The sequence below is a fragment of the Pseudophryne corroboree genome, unplaced genomic scaffold, assembly GCF_028390025.1.
Source record: "Pseudophryne corroboree isolate aPseCor3 unplaced genomic scaffold, aPseCor3.hap2 scaffold_737, whole genome shotgun sequence".
NCBI classification, from domain to species: Eukaryota; Metazoa; Chordata; class Amphibia; order Anura; family Myobatrachidae; genus Pseudophryne; species Pseudophryne corroboree.
This window is the reverse complement of record NW_026970318.1, coordinates 102,820-114,820: the sequence shown is the minus strand read 5'-3', so window position 1 is coordinate 114,820 and position 12,001 is coordinate 102,820. Positions and strand designations below refer to the sequence as shown.

The following is a 12,001-nucleotide window of genomic DNA, read 5'->3' as shown; positions in this document are numbered from 1 at the left end:
ATGATGAGTGAGTGCTTCAGGATCTCTTGCACTTACATGTGCAGCAGAGTACTGCAATGGAAGCATGCTGGGCCCATAACCCAGAGGTAGGCAGATTGAAACTATCCTTTGCTATATGCATTTTTTTTGTTAATTAAAGTAATCCAAAACTGGGATTGATATTTTTGCTCTTTTATTTTTACTTAAAGTACAATAACTTTTACCATTTTAATTTGTTTTAATAGTATATTGACAGTATTGTTTTCTTTCAAAAATCCACTTAATTTTCTTTACCCTATTATTAAAATGGTAATTGACAAAAACAAACTACATTGTCACCAGAAGAGCAATACAAAATGTACAAGTGATATATTAAAATCATCTTTCCAGCTTGAATTTCAATGATGCATTGGGGCAACGATTTTGTGAGAAACATCTTCACCCTTAAATAAAGATTTTCTTAATTCCTTACCTGTGTGCTAATTAGATATCACCTTGTTTTCACATTAAACAGACTTCCACATGAGAAAGCAGCAAGGATGCAGTGGCGTTAATGTTTCCTGGTGTCAACCTGTATTATTTCAGTAGACATTGAAATGAGGATGCATCTTGCTGCCTTTCCAATGAAGCAAGTTTAATTTAGTAATAGGTGAAAAACCATCCCTACAAAGGTGTTAATAAGAGACTTGGCTTTGTGGACACTTTTCAGAGAACAAATTTGTTAGCATAAAAATAAAGCCAGAAAATGAAGAGCTGTTTAATCACTCAATTTGATTTTTTTGCCAGCATATTTCTTTTTCTCTGCAACCCACTGCTAAATTGTGCTTCCTAGCTGTTTTTATAAAATCACTGAATCAAATCTAACTCTGATTACATCATTGAAGGCCAGGTACCCTACACCATAACAGGGGGTTTGAAATTTTGACTTGTCTACTTAAAGATCACCAAAATCTGATCACAAGGTCAATTAGGTCCCTGGGTGTGATTGAACCACCAACCTTTTGGTTAATAGCCGTACACACTAACTGATTGCGCCACAGAGACACTTTGCAAAAGTAAATACTGACAAAGGCTAATAAGCATTCATCTAAAACGTTTCCTAGAAAAACTTTAAAAAGTCAATAATCTGGAGAGTTTTTGTAAGATGTTTCTTCCATCAACCAACGAAGAAACACATTGGTACTTTCCCATGATGAGTGAGTGCTTCAGGATCTCTTGCACTTACATGTGCAGCAGAGTACAGCAATGGAAGCATGCTGGGCCCATAACCCAGAGGTAGGCAGATTGAAACTATCCTCTGCTATATGCATTTTTTTTTGTTAATTAAAGTAATCCAAAACTGGGATTGATATTTTGGCTCTTTTATTTTTACTTAAAGTACAATAACTTTTACCATTTTAATTTGTTTAATAGTATATTGACAGTATTGTTTTCTTTCAAAAATCCACTTAATTTTCTTTACCCTATTATTAAAATGGTAATTGACAAAAACAAACTACATTGTCACCAGAAGAGCAATACAAAATGTACAAGTGATATATTAAAATCATCTTTCCAGCTTGAATTTCAATGATGCATTGGGGCAACGATTTTGTGAGAAACATCTTCACCCTTAAATAAAGATTTTCTTAATTCCTTACTTGTGTGCTAATTAGATATCACCTTGTTTTCACATTAAACAGACTTCCACATGAGAAAGCAGCAAGGATGCAGTGGCGTTAATGTTTCCTGGTGTCAACTTGTATTATTTCAGTAGACATTGAAATGAGGATGCATCTTGCTGCCTTTCCAATGAAGCAAGTTTAATTTAGTAATATGTGAAAAACCATCCCTACAAAGGTGTTAATCAGAGACTTGGCTTTGTGGACACTTTTCAGAGAACAAATTTGTTAGCATAAAAATAAAGCCAGAAAATGAAGAGCTGTTTAATCACTCAATTGGATTTTTCTGCCAGTATATTTTTTTTTCTCTGCAACCCACTGCTAAATTGTGCTTCCTAGCTGTTTTTTATAAAATCATTTAATCAAATCTAACTCTGATTACATCAGAGAAGGCCAGGTAACCTACATCATAAGAGAGATATTGAAATTTTGACTTGTCTACTTAAAGATCACCAAAACCTGATCACAAGGTCAATTACGTCCCTGGGTGGGATTAAACCACCAACCTTTTGGTTAGTAGCCAAACACACTAACTGATTGCGCCACAGAGACACTTTGCAAAAGTGCATACTGACAAAGGCTAATAAGCATTCATCTAGAACGTTTCCTAGAAAAACTTTAAAAAGTCAATAATCTGGAGAGTTTTTGTAAGATGTTTCTTAGATCAACCAACGAAGAAACACATTGGTACTTTCCCATGATGAGTGAGTGCTTCAGGATCTCTTGCACTTACATGTGCAGCAGAGTACTGCAATGGAAGCATGCTGGGCCCATAACCCAGAGGTAGGCAGATTGCAACTATCCTCTGCTATATGCATTTTTTTTTATTAAAGTAATCCAAAACTTGGATTGATATTTTGTCTCTTTTATTTTTACTTAAAGTACAATAACTTTTACCATTTTAATTTGTTTTAATAGTATATTGACAGTATTGTTTTCTTTAAAAAATCCACTTAATTTTCTTTACCCTATTATTAAAATGGTAATTGACAAAAACAAACTACATTGTCACCAGAAGAGCAATACAACATGTACAAGTGATATATAAAAATCATCTTTCCAGCTTGAATTTCAATGATGCATTGGGGCAACGATTTTGTGAGAAACATCTTCACCCTTAAATATTTTCTTAATTCCTTACCTGTGTGCTAATTAGATATCACCTTGTTTTCACATTAAACAGACTTCCACATGAGAAAGCAGCAAGGATGCAGTGGCGTTAATGTTTCCTGGTGTCAACCTGTATTATTTCAGTAGACATTGAAATGAGGATGCATCTTGCTGCCTTTCCAATGAAGCAAGTTTAATTTAGTAATAGGTGAAAAACCATCCCTACAAAGGTGTTAATCAGAGACTTGGCTTTGTGGACCCTTTTCAGAGAACAAATTTGTTAGCATAAAAATAAAGCCAGAAAATGAAGAGCTGTTTAATCACTCAATTGGATTTTTCTGCCAGCATTTTTCTTTTTCTCTGCAACCCACTGCTAAATTGTACTTCCTATCTGTTTTTTTATAAAATCACTTAATCAAATCTAACTCTGATTACATCAGAGAAGGCCAGGTACCCTACACCATAAGAGGGGGTTTGAAATTTTGACTTGTCTACTTAAAGATCACCAAAATCTGATAACAAGGTCAATTACGTCCCTGCTTGGGATTGAACCACCAACCTTTTGGTTAATAGCCGAACACACTAACCGATTGCGCCACAGAGACATTTTGCAAAATGTGCATACTGACAAAGCCTAATAAGCATTCATCTAGAACGTTTCCTAGAAAAACTTTAAAAAGTCAATAATCTGGAGAGTTTTTGTAAGAATTTTCTTAAATCAACCAATGAAGAAACACATTGGTACTTTCCCATGATGAGTGAGTGCTTCAGGATCTCTTGCACTTACATGTGCAGCAGAGTACTGCAATGGAAGCATGCTGGGCCTATAACCCAGAGGTAGGCAGATTGAAACTATCCTCTGCTATATGCATTTTTTTTGTTAATTAAAGTAATCCAAAACTGGGATTGATATTTTAGCTCTTTTATTTTTACTTAAAGTACAATAATTTTTACCAATTTAATTTGTTTTAATAGTATATTGACAGTATTGTTTTCTTTCAAAAATCCACTTAACAGTATCTCACCTGGCAGGTAAGTAGGAGTTGGGCTAGAGCTGGGGAGGGTCGCTGCTCGGGCACCCCCCTGTCAAGTGAAGGAAATCCAACTGAGGCAGCACAAAGGAACTCTTGAAAGAAGAACAAGGCTAGAGGAAGATCTGAGACAAAGAAATCTGACTTTTACCAGAGCTGACCAGAGGAAAGCACAAACACAGTCCCCCACTACCACAAATAATGCAGTCGAGTTTCCCACATTTGGGGAAATCACAGGGATCAGCATACCCAGAATGCAATGAATGAACCTCACCCTGGGAGAAATATCTTCATGACCATGGTATCTCCTGTGCAAAATAAGTATGATTTGGGATAGGGCTGGGGAGAGCCGCTGCTCAGGCACATCTCTGTCAAGGAAAGGAGATTCAACTGAGGCAGCACAAGGGAACTCTCATCTGGGGACAACAACTGCAGGGAGAACACATATTTTCAGATGAACATGGGAGGGCAGAAGGCTGCCTAATACTGAAGCACCCCCAAACAACAAACCAAATGCAACAACTAGTGCAAGCATTCCTGGGGGAAGGCCTGCAGCAGATGGATTTGCATATGGTGATGTCATCCAAGCAGTGGGTCAAAGTTGGCTTCAACCCTCGTCTGCATATGAAAAGAGAAAAGGGGCGTGCAGGGCATGGCAGCCTTTTGCGGCGCATGGATGACCCCTAGTTCGCATTAAACACCTCCACCCTCCTTCGGTGTGGGGCTCATGTTGGCTATGCCCCAGCCCCTGAAGCATTCAAGCTGATTTCTTGCAGCAGTTGGGCACTGTAACAGCTCCAGAGCTGCTCTGAAAGGCAAGTAAAAAGGTGTGGGCCCTGCAGCACTACCTGTAGTTTGCATTGTGCGTTGGAAGGCACAAAGTAAGCAGACGGGAGAAGTCAGGATAGTGCGCAAGGGCATAGAAGGGAGCGGCTCAAGAAAAGAGAAGTGGAAACAGACAGCAAACTAGGCTGGAGATAGACCTGAGACAAAGAGATCTGAATTATACGAGAGCCGACCAGGGGAAACACAAATTATGCAGTCAAGTTTCCCACATTTGGGGAAATCGCAGGATCAGCACACCCAGAGTGCAATGGGTAAGCCTTGCCCTGGGAGAAGCACCTTCCTGATCATAGTATATCACCTGGCAGGTAAGCAGGAGTTGGGCTAGAGCTGGGGAGGGTCGCTGCTCGGGCACCCGCCTGTCAAGTGAAGGAGATCCAACTGAGGCAGCACAAGGGAACTCTTGAAAGAAGAACAAGGCTAGAGGAAGATCTGAGACAAAGAAATCTGACTTTTACCAGAGCTGACCAGAGGAAAGCACAAACACAGTCCCCCACTACCACAAATAATGCAGTCGAGTTTCCCACATTTGGGGAAATCACAGGGGTCAGCATACCCAGAATGCAATGAATGAACCTCACCCTGGGAGAACAATCTTCATGACCATGGTATCTCCTATGCAAAATAAGTATGATTTGGGATAGGGCTGGGGAGGGCCGCTGCTCAGGCACATCTCTGTCAAGTAAAGGAGATTCAACTGAGGCAGCACAAGGGAACTCTCATCTGGGGACAACAACTGCAGGGAGAACACATATTTTCAGATGAACATGGGAGGGCAGAAGGCTGCCTAATACTGAAGCACCCCCAAACAACAAACCAAATGCAACAACTAGTGCAAGCATTCCTGGGGGAAGGTCTGCAGAAGACGGATTTGCATACGGTGATGTCATCCAAGCAGTGGGTCAAAGTTGGCTTCAACCCTCGTCTGCATATGAAAAGAGTAAATGGGCGTGCAGGGCATGGCGGCCTTTTGCGGCGCTTGGATGACCCCTAGTTCGCATTAAACACCTCCACCCTCCTTCGGTGTGGGGCTCATGTTGGCTATGCCCCAGCCCCTGAAGCATTCAAGCTGATTTCTTGCAGCAGCTGGGCACTGTAACAGCTCAAGAGCTGCTCTGTAAGGCGAGTAAAAGGGTGTGGGCCCTGCAGCACTACCTGTAGTTCGCATTGTGCGTTGGAAGGCACAAAGTAAGCAGACGGGAGAAGTCAGGATAGTGCGCAAGGGCATAGAAGGGAGCGGCTCAAGAAAAGAGAAGTGGAAACAGACAGCAAACTAGGCTGGAGATAGACCTGAGACAAAGAGATCTGAATTATACGAGAGCCGACCAGGGGAAACACAAATTATGCAGTCAAGTTTCCCACATTTGGGGAAATCGCAGGATCAGCACACCCAGAGTGCAATGGGTGAGCCTTGCCCTGGGAGAAGCACCTTCCTGATCATAGTATATCACCTGGCAGGTAAGCAGGAGTTGGGCTAGAGCTGGGGAGGGTCGCTGCTCGGGCACCCGCCTGTCAAGTGAAGGAGATCCAACTGAGGCAGCACAAGGGAACTCTCGAAAGAAGAACAAGGCTAGAGGAAGATCTGAGACAAAGAAATCTGACTTTTACCAGAGCTGACCAGAGGAAAGCACAAACACAGTCCCCCACTACCACAAATAATGCAGTCGAGTTTCCCACATTTGGGGAAATCACAGGGGTCAGCATACCCAGAATGCAATGAATGAACCTCACCCTGGGAGAACAATCTTCATGACCATGGTATCTCCTATGCAAAATAAGTATGATTTGGGATAGGGCTGGGGAGGGCCGCTGCTCAGGCACATCTCTGTCAAGTAAAGGAGATTCAACTGAGGCAGCACAAGGGAACTCTCATCTGGGGACAACAACTGCAGGGAGAACACATATTTTCAGATGAACATGGGAGGGCAGAAGGCTGCCTAATACTGAAGCACCCCCAAACAACAAACCAAATGCAACAACTAGTGCAAGCATTCCTGGGGGAAGGTCTGCAGAAGACGGATTTGCATACGGTGATGTCATCCAAGCAGTGGGTCAAAGTTGGCTTCAACCCTCGTCTGCATATGAAAAGAGTAAAGGGGCATGCAGGGCATGGCGGCCTTTTGCGGCGCTTGGATGACCCCTAGTTCGCATTAAACACCTCCACCCTCCTTCGGTGTGGGGCTCATGTTGGCTATGCCCCAGCCCCTGAAGCATTCAAGCTGATTTCTTGCAGCAGCTGGGCACTGTAACAGCTCCAGAGCTGCTCTGTAAGGCGAGTAAAAGGGTGTGGGCCCTGCAGCACTACCTGTAGTTCGCATTGTGCGTTGGAAGGCACAAATTAAGCAGACGGGAGAAGTCAGGATAGTGCGCAAGGGCATAGAAGGGAGCGGCTCAAGAAAAGAGAAGTGGAAACAGACAGCAAACTAGTCTGGAGAGAGACCTGAGACAAAGAGATCTGAATTATACGAGAGCCGACCAGGGGAAACACAAATTATGCAGTCAAGTTTCCCACATTTGGGGAAATCGCAGGAGCAGCACACGCAGAGTGCAATGGGTGAGCCTTGTCCTGGGAGAAGCACCTTCATGATCATAGTATCTCACCTGGCAGGTAAGTAGGAGTTGGGCTAGAGCTGGGGAGGGTCGCTGCTCGGGCACCCCCCTGTCAAGTGAAGGAGATCCAACTGAGGCAGCACAAGAAACTCTCGAAAGAAGAACAAGGCTAGAGGAAGATCTGAGACAAATAAATCTGACTTTTACCAGAGCTGACCAGAGGAAAGAACAAACACAGTCCCCCACTACCACAAATAATGCAGTCGAGTTTCCCACATTTGGGGAAATCACAGGGGTCAGCATACCCAGAATGCAATGAATGAACCTCACCCTGGGAGAACAATCTTCATGACCATGGTATCTCCTATGCAAAATAAGTATGATTTGGGAAAGGGCTGGGGAGGGCCGCTGCTCAGGCACATCTCTGTCAAGTAAAGGAGATTCAACTGAGGCAGCACAAGGGAACTCTCATCTGGGGACAACAACTGCAGGGAGAACACATATTTTCAGATGAACATGGGAGGGCAGAAGGCTGCCTAATACTGAAGCACCCCCAAACAACAAACCAAATGCAACAACTAGTGCAAGCATTCCTGGGGGAAGGCCTGCAGCAGATGGATTTGCATATGGTGATGTCATCCAAGCAGTGGGTCAAAGTTGGCTTCAACCCTCGTCTGCATATGAAAAGAGAAAAGGGGCGTGCAGGGCATGGCGGCCTTTTGCGGCGCTTGGATGACCCCTAGTTCGCATTAAACAACTCCACCCTCCTTCGGTGTGGGGCTCATGTTGGCTATGCCCCAGCCCCTGAAGCATTCAAGCTGATTTCTTGCAGCAGCTGGGCACTGTAACAGCTCCAGAGCTGCTCTGTAAGGCGAGTAAAAGGGTGTGGGCCCTGCAGCACTACCTGTAGTTCGCATTGTGCGTTGGAAGGCACAAATTAAGCAGACGGGAGAAGTCAGGATAGTGCGCAAGGGCATAGAAGGGAGCGGCTCAAGAAAAGAGAAGTGGAAACAGACAGCAAACTAGTCTGGAGAGAGACCTGAGACAAAGAGATCTGAATTATACGAGAGCCGACCAGGGGAAACACAAATTATGCAGTCAAGTTTCCCACATTTGGGGAAATCGCAGGAGCAGCACACCCAGAGTGCAATGGGTGAGCCTTGCCCTGGGAGAAGCACCTTCCTGATCATAGTATCTCACCTGGCAGGTAAGTAGGAGATGGGCTAGAGCTGGGGAGGGTCGCTGCTCGGGCACCCCCCTGTCAAGTGAAGGAGATCCAACTGAGGCAGCACAAGGGAACTGTCGAATGAAGAACAAGGCTAGAGGAAGATCTGAGACAAAGAAATCTGACTTTTACATGAGCTGACCAGAGGAAAGAACAAACACAGTCCCCCACTACCACAAATAATGCAGTCGAGTTTCCCACATTTGGGGAAATCACAGGGGTCAGCATTCCCAGAATGCAATGAATGAACCTCACCCTGGGAGAGCAATCTTCATGACCATGGTATCTCCAATGCAAAATAAGTATGTTTTTGGATAGGGCTGGGGAGGGCCGCTGCTCAGGCACATCTCAGTCAAGTAAAGGAGATTCAATTGAGGCAGCACAAGGGAACTCTCATCTGGGGACAACAACTGCAGGGAGAACACATATTTTCAGATGAACATGGGAGGGCAGAAGGCTGCCTAATACTAAAGCACCCCCAAACAACAAACCAAAAGCAACAACTAGTACAAGCATTCCTGGGGGAAGGTCTGCAGAAGACGGATTTGCATACGGTGAAGTCATCCAAGCAGTGGGCCAAAATTGGCTGGAACCCTCATCTGCATATGAAAAGAGAAAAGGGGTATGCAGGGCATGGCGGCCTTTTGCGGCGCTTGGATGATCCCTAGTTCGCATTAAACACCCCCACCCTCCTTCGGTGTGGGGCTCATGTTGGCCATGCCCCAGCCCCTGAAGCATTCAAGCTGATTTCTTGCAGCAGCTGGGCACTGTAACAGCTCCAGAGCTGCTCTGTAAGGCAAGTAAAAGGGTGTGGGCCCTGCAGCACTACCTGTAGTTTACATTGTGCATTGTAAGGCACAAAGTAAGCAGACGGGAGGAGAAGTCAGGATAGTGCACAAGGGTATTGAAGGGAGGGGCTCAAGAAAAAAGAAGTGGAAACAGACAGCAAACTAGGCTGGAGAGAGACCTGAGACAAAGAGATCTGAATTATATGAGAGCCGACCAGGGGAAACACAAATTATGCAGTCAAGTTTTCCACATTTGGGGAAATCGTAGGGGCAGCACACCCAGAGTGCAATGGGTGAGCCTTGCCCTGGGAGAAGCAACTTCATGATCATAGTATCTCACCTGGCAGGTAAGTAGGAGTTGGGCTAGAGCTGGGGAGGGTCGCTGCTCGGGCACCCCCCTGTCAAGTGAAGGAGATCCAACTCAGACAGCACAAGGTAACTCTCGAAAGAAGAACAAGTCTAGAGGAAAATCTGAGACAAAGAAATCTGACTTTTACCAGAGCTGACCAGAGGAAAGCACAAACACAGTCCCCCACTACCACAAATAATGCAGTCGAGTTTCCCACATTTGGGGAAATCACAGGGGTCAGCATACCCAGAATGCAATGAATGAACCTCACCCTGGGAGAACAATCTTCATGACCATGGTATCTCCTATGCAAAATAAGTATGATTTGGGATAGGGCTGGGGAGGGCCGCTGCTCAGGCACATCTCTGTCAAGTAAAGGAGATTCAACTGAGGCAGCACAAGGGAACTCTCATCTGGGGACAACAACTGCAGGGAGAACACATATTTTCAGATGAACATGGGAGGGCAGAAGGCTGCCTAATACTGAAGCACCCCCAAACAACAAACCAAATGCAACAACTAGTGAAAGCATTCCTGGGAGAAGGCCTGCAGCAGATGGATTTGCATATGGTGATGTCATCCAAGCAGTGAGTCAAAGTTGGCTTCAACCCTCGTCTGCATATGAAAAGAGAAAAGGGGCATGCAGGGCATGGCGGCCTTTTGCAGCGCTTGGATGACCCCTAGTTCGCATTAAACACCTCCACCCTCCTTCGGTGTGGGGCTCATGTTGGCTATGCCCCAGCCCCTGAAGCATTCAAGCTGATTTCTAGCAGCAGCTGGGCACTGTAACAGCTCCAGAGCTGCTCTGTAAGGCAAGTAAAAGGGTGTGGGCCCTGCAGCACTACCTGTAGTTTGCATTGTGCTTTGGAAGGCACAAATTAAGCAGACGGGAGAAGTCAGGATAGTGCGCAAGGGCATAGAAGGGAGCGGCTCAAGAAAAGAGAAGTGGAAACAGACAGCAAACTAGGCTGGAGAGAGACCTGAGACAAAGAGATCTGAATTATACGAGAGACGACCAGGGGAAACACAAATTATGCAGTCAAGTTTCCCACATTTGGGGAAATCGCAGGAGCAGCACACCCAGAGTGAAATGGGTGAGCCTTGCCCTGGGAGAAGCACCTTCATGATCATAGTATCTCACCTAGCAGGTAAGTAGTAGTTGGGCTAGAGCTGGGGAGGGTCGCTGCTCGGGCATCCCCCTGTCAAGTGAAGGAGATACAACTGAGGCAGCACAAGGAAACTCTCGAAAGAAGAACAAGGCTAGAGGAAGATCTGAGACAAATAAATCTGACTTTTACCAGAGCTGACCAGAGGAAAGAACAAACACAGTCCCCCACTACCACAAATAATGCAGTCGAGTTTCCCACATTTGGGGAAATCATAGGGGTCAGCATACCCAGAATGCAATGAATGAACCTCACCCTGGGAGAACAATCTTCATGACCATGGTATCTCCTATGCAAAATAAGTATGATTTGGGATAGGGCTGGGGAGGGCCGCTGCTCAGGCACATCTCTGTCAAGTAAAGGAGATTCAACTGAGGCAGCACAAGGGAACTCTCATCTGGGGACAACAACTGCAGGGAGAACACATATTTTCAGATGAACATGGGAGGACAGAAGGCTGCCTAATACTGAAGCACCCCCAAACAACAAACCAAATGCAACAACTAGTGCAAGCATTCCTTGGGGAAGGCCTGCAGCAGATGGATTTGCATATGGTGATGTCATCCAAGCAATGGGTCAAAGTTGGCTTAAACCCTCGTCTGCATATGAAAAGAGAAAAGGGGCGTGCAGGGCATGGCGGCCTTTTGCGGTGCTTGGATGACCCCTAGTTCACATTAAACACCTCCACCCTCCTTCGGTGTGGGGCTCATGTTGGCTATGCCCCAGCCCCTGAAGCATTCAAGCTGATTTCTTGCAGAAGCTGGGCTCTGTAACAGCTCCAGAGCTGCTCTGTAAGGCAAATAAAAGGTTGTGGGACCTGCAGCACTACCTGTAGTTCGCACTGTGCGTTGGAAGGCACAAAGTAAGCAGACGGGAGAAGTCAGGATAGTGCGCAAGGGCATAAAAGGGAACGGCTCAAGAAAAGAGAAGTGGAAACAGACAGCAAACTAGGCTGGAGAGAGACCTGATGCAAAGAGATCTGAATTATACGAGAGCCGACCAGAGGAAACACAAATAATGCAGTCAAGTGTCCCACATTTTGGGAAATCACAGGAGCAGCACACCCAGGGGTAAATTTACTAAGCTCCCGATTTTGACCGAGATGCCGTGTTTTCATCAAAGTGTCATCTCGGTAATTTACTAAGCACTAATCACGGCAGTGATGAGGGCATTCGTAATTTTTTGCAAGTTCAGGTAAAAAATTACGAATGAATACACCATCGGTCAAAACGCGGCTGTTTAAGTATGAATCTCGGTCATTTACTAAGAAGTGCAAAGCAAAAAAAGAACAAACACTGC

At 45.1% G+C, this 12,001-nt stretch overlaps 13 non-coding genes and 1 pseudogene across 13 annotated transcripts; all 14 read right to left on the bottom strand.

Moving 5' to 3' along the window:
* Positions 1-2,118: 2,118 nt before the first annotated feature.
* TRNAS-ACU (transfer RNA serine (anticodon ACU)) lies at positions 2,119-2,192 on the bottom strand. The gene has a single exon. It is a non-coding gene; the product is annotated as a tRNA-Ser (tRNA).
* A 1,750-nt stretch (positions 2,193-3,942) lies between these two features.
* On the bottom strand, positions 3,943-4,106 carry LOC135040248 (U1 spliceosomal RNA). The gene has a single exon (XR_010234184.1). It is a non-coding gene; the product is annotated as a U1 spliceosomal RNA (small nuclear RNA).
* A 671-nt stretch (positions 4,107-4,777) lies between these two features.
* LOC135040260 (U1 spliceosomal RNA) lies at positions 4,778-4,940 on the bottom strand. The gene has a single exon (XR_010234194.1). It is a non-coding gene; the product is annotated as a U1 spliceosomal RNA (small nuclear RNA).
* A 152-nt stretch (positions 4,941-5,092) lies between these two features.
* Positions 5,093-5,256, bottom strand: LOC135040240 (U1 spliceosomal RNA). Its single transcript, XR_010234177.1, has one exon. It is a non-coding gene; the product is annotated as a U1 spliceosomal RNA (small nuclear RNA).
* A 671-nt stretch (positions 5,257-5,927) lies between these two features.
* Positions 5,928-6,090, bottom strand: LOC135040259 (U1 spliceosomal RNA). The gene has a single exon (XR_010234193.1). It is a non-coding gene; the product is annotated as a U1 spliceosomal RNA (small nuclear RNA).
* A 152-nt stretch (positions 6,091-6,242) lies between these two features.
* Positions 6,243-6,406, bottom strand: LOC135040239 (U1 spliceosomal RNA). Its single transcript, XR_010234176.1, has one exon. It is a non-coding gene; the product is annotated as a U1 spliceosomal RNA (small nuclear RNA).
* Positions 6,407-7,077: 671 nt separating this feature from the next.
* On the bottom strand, positions 7,078-7,240 carry LOC135040257 (U1 spliceosomal RNA). Its single transcript, XR_010234192.1, has one exon. It is a non-coding gene; the product is annotated as a U1 spliceosomal RNA (small nuclear RNA).
* Positions 7,241-7,391: 151 nt separating this feature from the next.
* On the bottom strand, positions 7,392-7,555 carry LOC135040241 (U1 spliceosomal RNA). The gene has a single exon (XR_010234178.1). It is a non-coding gene; the product is annotated as a U1 spliceosomal RNA (small nuclear RNA).
* A 671-nt stretch (positions 7,556-8,226) lies between these two features.
* LOC135040253 (U1 spliceosomal RNA) lies at positions 8,227-8,389 on the bottom strand. The gene has a single exon (XR_010234189.1). It is a non-coding gene; the product is annotated as a U1 spliceosomal RNA (small nuclear RNA).
* Positions 8,390-8,541: 152 nt separating this feature from the next.
* LOC135040252 (U1 spliceosomal RNA) lies at positions 8,542-8,705 on the bottom strand. Its single transcript, XR_010234188.1, has one exon. It is a non-coding gene; the product is annotated as a U1 spliceosomal RNA (small nuclear RNA).
* A 695-nt stretch (positions 8,706-9,400) lies between these two features.
* On the bottom strand, positions 9,401-9,542 carry LOC135040256 (U1 spliceosomal RNA; annotated as a pseudogene).
* Positions 9,543-9,694: 152 nt separating this feature from the next.
* LOC135040238 (U1 spliceosomal RNA) lies at positions 9,695-9,858 on the bottom strand. Its single transcript, XR_010234175.1, has one exon. It is a non-coding gene; the product is annotated as a U1 spliceosomal RNA (small nuclear RNA).
* Positions 9,859-10,529: 671 nt separating this feature from the next.
* On the bottom strand, positions 10,530-10,692 carry LOC135040262 (U1 spliceosomal RNA). Its single transcript, XR_010234196.1, has one exon. It is a non-coding gene; the product is annotated as a U1 spliceosomal RNA (small nuclear RNA).
* Positions 10,693-10,844: 152 nt separating this feature from the next.
* On the bottom strand, positions 10,845-11,008 carry LOC135040244 (U1 spliceosomal RNA). Its single transcript, XR_010234180.1, has one exon. It is a non-coding gene; the product is annotated as a U1 spliceosomal RNA (small nuclear RNA).
* Between the last annotated feature and the right edge of the window lie 993 nt (positions 11,009-12,001).